General features: G+C 42.7%; 1 pseudogene; it reads left to right on the forward strand.

Annotated features, from left to right (window-relative positions):
• The first annotated feature begins 351 nt into the window (after window positions 1-351).
• On the forward strand, window positions 352-8164 carry LOC114708996 (annotated as a pseudogene).
• The last annotated feature ends 1270 nt before the right edge of the window (window positions 8165-9434 follow it).

Here is a 9434-nt window from a genome sequence, read left to right on the forward strand (position 1 = left end):
TTTGGGACAGAAAGTGCCGGGTCTGCCAGGGGTCTTGGAGAAGGGGAGCCTTCCCAGTGGGGGTGGAGGGGATCCTGCATGATGGCCAGAACATGGGGCCAAGTTGGGCAGGTCTTCCCCAGAATGGCTGGTGCCCAGGGATGAGATCTAGGCTGAGCCCAGGCACTCACCTCTTGTCCAGATGGGAGGTGAGTGCCTGTGCTGAGGAATGCCATGCCCTTAGCAGGAAGTGTGTGCAACTTCTCCAGGGTCTCTACCCCAGCTGTGAGTTCAGCATGGATTCTGCCATCAGACTCCAGCACTTGTTGCCAGCAGCTCATGGACAGTGCTTACCCCTACCTACCAGTTGGCATGACCATGGTGACTGCGTTGACTGACCAGTGTCTACCTTGGCACTCTCCTATCCAGGTGTTCTCCAGTAGGATCCCATGGAAAGCATTGACAAAAGGTAAGCTGTGTGGTGATATTGTATTTGTGCTGAAATGTGATATTTTATTTGTATGTGAATAAATAAAGTTTGCCTGTAGATCAGAGGTCATAGACAGCTATAAACAGAAGTCAGGCAGTGGTGGCACGTGACCTTAATCTGATCACAAGCAGACAGAGTCTCTGTGTGTTCAAGGACACAGCCAAGCATGGTGGCACATGCCTTTAATCTCACTACCAACCATAGAGACCTGGAGGTCTGTATAAAGAGGCAGTGATGAGGAAATGAGGTGGCGGTGTTAAGAGCCAATGAAAAAGCAAAACAGCAAGGCAATTAAGGTAAAGGTTACACAGGAAAAGGATCTCTTGGAAAGCTACAGTGACATGGTGAGCTAAGGTTAGTTGGTGGCTATCACTCTGATCTTTATGGCTTTTACCCCTGTATTTGGCTCTGTGTTTCTCATTTAATAAGACTGTTTAGAAATTTGTCTACATTTGGCACCCAAAGTAGGGACATGTTGAGTCTCATTATCATGATGATATGTGGATAGGAGAAGCAATTACAAAAGTTTTGAGGAATGTCATATGTTTTGGGAGTGGAAAAGAAGGTCATTTGAAAAGGGAATGTAAACAGGACATTCCTAGAAAGATGGTTTATTCAAGCAACAATGGCAACAGAATATCCCTCCCTTCTGGATTATGCTGAAGGTGTGGAACAATGAATGCGGATCAAGAAGGGACAGATAAGGTAATCCTTTGCCTCTGTCCTCAAGAAACTCCCAGAGGGCCTCATGCAGGCCCCCACAGAAAATTCACTTCAGACCTTTCCTACCATCATAGAAGAAACCCCTCCTCAGAGCAATTAAATAACCAAATGCCTATTGAAATAAACCAGGTTTCTCGGGGTGATAGAACAGCAGAGGCAGAGAGAATAGAAAATTCATGAGAAACCACAAAGCAATTTTTTGGCAAAATTTTATAAATGAACAAAGACCAAAATTAAAAATACGAATAAATGACATTTTTGATGGTTTAGTAGACACAGGTGCAGATGTGACAATAATTGCACCAGAATTTTGGCATCCAAATTGGCCACTTCAGGAGGTAAATGTTCAGCTGTTACGGATTGGAACATTATCTCAAGTGAAACAAAGCACAAGATTGCTTGAATGTATATGTCCAGAAGGACAGAGAGGAAAACTAAAACCCTATGTGGCTAATATGGCTATGAAATTTTGGTGCCATGATCTATTACAACAACGAAATACTCAGATTAACATTCCTCTGAAAACAGGACAGGGAATGTTCACCAGGAACAGCTGAGTAATTACTAAGTGTCTGTAAACTGAGGTGGTGCCATTGCTACTCAAGCAGAGCTCATAGGAATGCATGACCCACTACTGAAGGAACCTGAGGGCTCATGTGTACTCTAAGGAGGAGATCATCTCACTTACCATGAACTGACTCCTTCCTTGACTCTTTTTCAGTGGTGGAAATGGAGACAGCCTGCAGATTGACACCTTCAGGCCTGACACTGTCTGCTGAAGAGTCCTGACCACTGCAATGTCTGCACCCAGGCTACCCAGATGAAGATACAACCTGTTGATGGGGACAGGTCATTAACTGCCCTCATTCACAGTCCTTCAGAATTCCTTCCTTGCCTCCAGCTCCAAGGCTGAAATAAACAGAGAATAACAATGTAGAAGAGATGACTGCTGAGCAATCAAAGCTGCTGAATGCCTATGAAGGCAGTAGAGAAAACCAAGGCTCATCCCTCTCCCCTTTAGCACACCCCGACATGCAGCAGCCCTTGAACTACACTGATACTAAGAGACTAAGGCAGAACTGAGCTTCTGATAATGCCATTTTGGGAAGCAATAGCTTGGTCTAGAAGAGACTGGGTCTTTGCAGAGTGTCATGGTCTCAAGCATTGACTTGGAAGACATGACTACAGTATGTCAGATATTCACCTTCCCCAAATCTTAAACTCTCTCACTGACCTAGACCACTGGGAAAATACCACAGCAATCCATTCCAAGGACTCCACAGTCATCAAGAGGTATCGGGTTCAGGAACGCTCCAGCATCATAGGTCTCCCTGAACAGGTGAGCAAGAAAGACCAGAAATTATCTCATCTTCTTCATGAAGCTCTTCAGGCCCAAATCCAGCACCAGGACCTGGTGGAGGGTAGAGAGCCTGGGGCAAATGCTGGGCTAGTGAAGGGGTTATTGACAACATGAACAACAATCATTTGGAGGGCAAAGCTCAGGAAGCCGCACCTAGCCAGCCCAGGGTAGCTAGGGTACAGGGGCAAGACAGGACTAATAGGACCAGAGAAAACAATTTCAGCAAAATATAGCAGCTGAAGCCATCAAGTCACAGAGTCAAAACACAAGAGAAGCACACCATCCCCATACCAAGAGGAAGAAAATATACATGATCTCAGTCAGGGCAGCTTTAAAAAGCCTCAAATAACCTCAGAAAGCAGATGCTCCATGCAGGTCCTTTCACACACTGGAAAAGAAGAGTGAAAAAAAATTCGCAACTTATTCACCCAAGCTCTGCTAAACTTCAAGTGCAAAAAACATCCCAGGACAGATCTAGGAACCACATCATTACAGGATGTGCCATGTGATGGCCTGAGGCCCATTAAAATGCTGGGCAATGTTCAGAGACCAGAGAGCTGTGTTTGCAAGTAGCTGTCTCCCTACCCCTATGAGCTGCCCCCACCTAGGAAAGTCAAGTTAGTACCTCTGCCTTTGCCAGCCTGGACAAGCCTCAAGCCAGACCTATTTCTAGAAAGCCTCTCTCCCTGGCTTCACACAGGCTCACTACAGTTTACTCTGTGAGGCCTCATTCCTACTTGGCTCAGCCTACCATACTCAAGCCATCTAAACCAGCTCCTACCATCACATCTTTGATGGCCTCTGGCAAGCCAGTTCTGCACATTGTGACCAGTGCAACATGAGCTTACATAACCAACCCCATCCAGCCTTGCTCTGGGCTCAGCCAGCTGTCCATAGGCCCGTAACCTACAGGGCATCATCTCACCCTTCACTACAGAGGAACCTTGCCTCTGCTGACAAGAACAAGGACCCATCACCTCCCAAACCTCAAATTCAATATGTACTGCAAGACTTCAGCCACCAACCAATTCCATGGAGGAAAGTCCACATTCCAGGGCCAGTCATCTCACAGCCCATCACAGAAGAGCAGAGGCCAGAGAGGGAGGCCATGAAGAGGCAGGCTCAACAGGAGAGAGAGAATGCTGCCAAGTACACCTCTCTGGGCAAATGGCAGCTCTTCCTTCAGAGGGAGAAGGATATGGAAATTTCTACTATTTTGGCTATGTCATGTAAGGGCTGGCCTAGACTTTGGAACACAGTACTATTTAACATAGATAAAGGGAGATGTAGATACACATATACATGTATACATTGGATTTAAAGATCTGGGTCAATGTGTAGATAAGTAGGTACATATGGAGTTAAGGAGATTAATTGGTAGATGAAAGGATTTATATATATATATATATATATATAAATGTCAGACATAGTTTCTATTCTTGTAAATATTTGAAGACACTAAAAGTGACTGGAGAAACTAAAGTCAGTTATATCATCCATGGGTAAGTATATATAGCATGTTTTGATGTTTTCTTCATACCTTTACTACTATTCATGCTGCCAAAGTACAAATATGTGTTACATAAATATATCATATACTATAAATCACTGGTAGTGTTATTTAAGGTAGAAGTAATTATTCTCTTTGACTTTTATTTTCAAATAAAATAAAAGTCTTTGAACTTGGTATGTTTCCTGTGGGAGTTACAGTGAACTGTTACAGTAAACACATCCCTGCTCTTACCACACTTTCTCCCATTTTAAACCACTCACCCCAGTCCTTTAATCATTAATGGTCTGGGACAGAGCTCCTCCTGAAATTTCATGATATGAAATACAGGATTCCATGAATACACAATCAAGCACCCACCTTAAAGAGGAAATATACAAGGGTGACCATCTTCCTGAGAAGAGTTTCATTTCATAACTATGTTCATCTCTAGTTGTTTCCATCTTTGAAATCATCCATTTAACATTTTAATTTATTTTGTGCACGTGTGTGTATGTGGCTGTGTGTGTGTGTGTGTGTGTGTGTCTGTGTGTTGTCCACCTGAATTCATGTGGAACACATGTGTGGGGTGCCCACAGAGGCCGGAAAAGGGCTTCATCTCTAAGGTCTGGAATTAAGAGAGTTAGAAAGCCACCAGGAGGTGCTCTGAAGCAAGCCTGGGGATTCTGCAATCACTCCAGTGTTCTTATCCACTTAGCCATCTCATGAGCCTGAGTTGAATCCACATACTGCAAACAACATAACTTCATTTTCCCTATGGCTGAAAACACTTTACTTTCTTCAGACATCCCATTTTCTTCACCCATGGCTATGCTGTTGGACACTATTCTTGTTCTCCAATCAGTGCTGCAGTCGACATTGATGGGAAAGTACCTCTCTAATATATTGAGTTCTTTGGAAAGGCATATGTGAACCATGTGCTGGGCCAGGTTTTGGATGATGGAGGACCTGCCACACTGACATCCAACCAGGCAGGAAAACTTCCCATCCCCTCCAGCACTGTATAGCATTCCTTTCTGTGAACTCTCTCAGTGATTTCTGTCATTCTTTTTCTAGTTGGCCTTGGATGGCATCTAGGAGGTGCACTATGCATGTCTTTGATTCCTCCTCAATCTGAACGTTTGTATGTCCTCACTCTCCTTTTTATGAAATTGGTGAGGACTGTCTTTTTCTTTGGCCCTTACTACCTGTGTTGTCTTCTTTCTTATGATTTATGTATTTTATCTAATTCTAAATAATCTAGATATTAATCTTCCTACTGAGGTAGCAATAGCAAAGATGTTCTCCTGTTCTCTAGGACCCCCTCTTGAATAACTGTTTCTTTTTTTCTGACAACAAATGCTTCACTTACCTAAGAGACTATCTGTCACCTACAGCCAGGATTTCTTGGGTGGCTGGTGTGTTGCTTCATTCTGGCCTGTCTGTGAACATTCAACTCTTTACCATACTCTGTGCTCTCATACTATCAGGGTTACTCACACTATGGCCTCTGAGGCATTTGGCATTTCATTTTACAGGGTGACACATAGGAAATGTAACTCATTTATTTATTAATTTGCTTTTAATTTCTTGAACCAGGTTCTCTTTCCATAACCCTGAATGTTAATGAACTGACTATGTTATAGCATGAATCTTAAAGAGTCTTATTAATAAAATCAAAACTGAAGCCAGGTATTGGGATGAATGCTGGAAGATCAGAGAGATAGAACAAGCCACAGCTTCCTCACCTCACAAATTCCTCAACTGATCCTGCTTCCTTAGACTGAATGCCTCTGAGCTTTTATCCAAATGAATCTTGGCTGAACTGCTTCTCAAAAGCCTGAATGCTTAACCAGCCTAGTTCCTGGTTTTCACGCCTTATATACCTTTCTGCTTTCTGCCCTCACTTTTTGGGATTTAAGGCTCACTTTCTGGGATTAAAGGCATGTGTCACCATGCTTGGCTGTTTGAAATGAGGCCTTGAACTCACAGAAATCCAGAGGGATTTCTGCCTCTGGAATGCTAGGATTAAAGGCGTGAGTGCCACCAATTTCTAGCCTCTGTATCTAGTGGTTGTTCTGTTCTCTGACCCCAGATAACTTTATTAGGGTGCACAATATTTTAGGAACACAATACTACCACACTATGTTGATAAGGCTAGCCTTGAACTCACTAACATCAGACTGCCTCTACCTCTGCCACTACCTCTACCTCTGCCTATGACTCTTCCTCTAATATAGCCCTGGACCTGACCTGGTCATAGAACTGTCTCAAGAGTGTTGAGACTAAAGGAATGCTCCAACAAACTAAATGGAATCAAGTTTCTTTCTGTCTATGTAGATATCCAGGTTTCCCAGAATGATTGAAAGAAGACATGTGTAAGTCCAGGTGAATTTTTGGTACTCACCCAAAATCCTCAGATTTGTGAATGTGCTTACAACTGGAACTCAACTCAGACTGATATTTCTGAATATCTGCAGCTGTGGTTGAGATCCTAAGAATGTCATCCAGCTGTTGTAGGGGACTAAGTGTAGAGTTGCACTGAAAGGAGGGGGCATCCCACTTACCAGGTACTGGCTTCTTCCTTGACTCTTTTTCAGTGGTGGAAATGGAGACAGTCCCCATCCACAACCTTCAGAAATCCTGGTATTGCCACAAACTCCATGCCTGGAACAGAGAATGACAAACGCATGAGATGGCAGCAAATCTGTCAGTGCCTCTGGATGCCTATGATTGCACGAAAGAAAATCAAGACCCATCATTCCTCCCTTTAGCACACCCCAAAATAAAACATCCCTTGTACTTCCCTAACCCTGGAGCCTAGGACAGGAGCTTGCTTCTGACAATGCCACCAGGGAAATCAGCAGTCTTGGTCAGGATGAGCCTGGGGCATGCACAGTGTGTTGGCCTCCAACATGGACTTTGCAGACATGACTACACTGGTGGCAGAAGTTCACCTTCCCAACTGCTCAACTCCCTCTCTGAACTAAACCTATTCCAGGTTCTCACAGCCACCCAATGCAAAGACTCCATCGTCATCAGGAGTGATCAAGCCCAGTAAAGATAAGGTGTCACCAGCACACCCTTAAACCAGGTGAGGATGGAAGAAAAAGGCTCTAATTCTCTTCACATAGCTTCTCTGGTCAGAATCCAATATCAGGACATGGTAGAGGAAGAGAGGCTGGGGTCATTGCTGTGGCCAGAGAAGGGGATATTAATAACATGGCCTAGCAAATGGAGGGCAAAGCTCAGAAAGCCACACTCTGCAGGCCCAGCAGACCTAGGAATCATAGAATACAAGATCAAGAGAAGTAGAGAAATAAATTCCAAGAAAGCTGAAGGAGCTAAAGCCATCAAGTCACTGTCCTCAACACCAAGAGGAAGCAGGAATTACTGGAGCTCAACCATGATAGATTTAACAAGCTTCAAACCTACCTCAGCAAGCACATGCTGGAATCTGTGAAGGTCTGTCACTCACTGTGAAAGAAGGGTGAGAAGAAACCTGGCATCTCCTGAACCTTCAACTCTTTGTGCTACTCTGTGCTCTAACAGTATCAGAGTTTGTTACACTTTGGCCTCTGGGATATTGGGCAGCAATTATCTTTGTCCAGGGTAAATTATAGTAAACAGAATTCAATTATTTACTAACTCACATTTAGTTTCTTGAGAAAAGAACCCTTTCCATAGCCCAGCCTACACTGGACATTGCTAAATCGAACAGGCAAACATTGAACTCAGAAAGAGCTGCCTGCCTTCCCCTCTCCCTTTGTCTCCATGTCAACTTCAGCATCTCCTACTGCGTCCACCTCTGCCTCTTCCTCAGCCTCTGCCTCAAGAGGGCTGAGACTAAAGGAATGCAGCAAGAAGCCATGTGGAATCCAGGTCCTTTCTGTGAAGTTTTAGTGAAGACTTGATGAAGAGGCCATGTGTAGTCCAGGGTGCATTTTTTGGTACATACCTAAAACCAAAGAGACTAAACCACATGTATTTCCAAATGGAACTTAACTCAGATTCATTTTTTTTTATAGCAATCTACCTTGTTTCAGTTGTAGGCTGTACTTGCTACAATAACTGTGAATCACTAACCTCATATGAGATGTGTTAATACTATTTTGGATATTTAGTGCTTTTATGTTAAAGTTATGATTGCTTTTCTAATTCTATGAAGTGGGGCATCTGATTTTTATAGAGAAATTGTATTCATCCTGTAAAAAGAGTTTCATGGTATATCTTTCTTCACAATATCTAGCCCACAACTAATGTGTAGGCCCAAAAGTGTACTTTCTAAAAAGGCTATGTTCAGACTCACCCATTTATAAATGTTAACAAACCAAGCATGGAATGATCCTACTACCTGTATGCAATGATCCTCACAGGGACAAATTTGAGTACAGCAGGATGATGGAATCAGTGGCTTAGGGAGGCCTCTGGTTTTATCACTTTCTGTGTGTGGTTTTAATTACAGATTTGCACACTGCCATGAGATTACTGTGCTTCACTTTACACCTTTGGAATAGTGGAAACACATTTGGATGGATATCTTCTAACCCTGATATTATTATTTTAATCTTTATGTATTCAAACTAAGGGTCTTGTAAAATAATCCCTATTAAAGAAGCTCAGGAAGATTTTTCATATTAAAGCAATTCACACAATGCTGTACTGTATTGAATCCTCAATGTCATTAATTCTCATCGTACTATTCATTGAACACGTTCTTTTAAAACTATATATTGTTTACAGAGCCCAGTAACTTTGATCCATTCTGCAACTTTCACCAAAAATATTAGGCATTGGTCAAATGCTCAACAGCATTGCCTTCAATGTCAGGAATGGAACATGTAGGTGTGACATGGAACATTGCCTTCAATGTCAGGAATGGAACATGTAGGAGATTTCCTATCCATATATAGAGACAGAATCGGGAGATATCTGTCTGGGACTAAATACATATGGTATAATATGATTATTACGAGTTACAAGAACTCTCCTGCAATCACCTTGACTACATTCATCACTTTAGCTGAAATAGTTCTGTTGTGTGTTGACATCACATATTGCTTCTCCATTGTTCTGTTATTGGACAGGAAGATCAGCTAACATACATATTCCTGAAAAATGCTGTGATCTATACTGCTGTGCAAAGCAATAACATGTTCAATTGCTTGGAATAGTAGGGATGGAAAATGAGATCGACCTGGTGTTGGTGTTTAAAATGACTCCATACTGAAATAGAGGGTAGACTACTTCACATTATACCCACCAATACCTTATTGGTTTTTCCTGTGGAGGCAATACTTGGAAGCCCCCTACATTGAGTTAACTCTCCATTTCTATTCTCTAGCATTAAGAAAGACCATTTTCCAATGGGCCGGGTGTTCAAATTCAAGTAA

The sequence above is a fragment of the Peromyscus leucopus genome, unplaced genomic scaffold, assembly GCF_004664715.2.
Source record: "Peromyscus leucopus breed LL Stock unplaced genomic scaffold, UCI_PerLeu_2.1 scaffold_774, whole genome shotgun sequence".
Lineage (NCBI taxonomy): Eukaryota > Metazoa > Chordata > Mammalia > Rodentia > Cricetidae > Peromyscus > Peromyscus leucopus.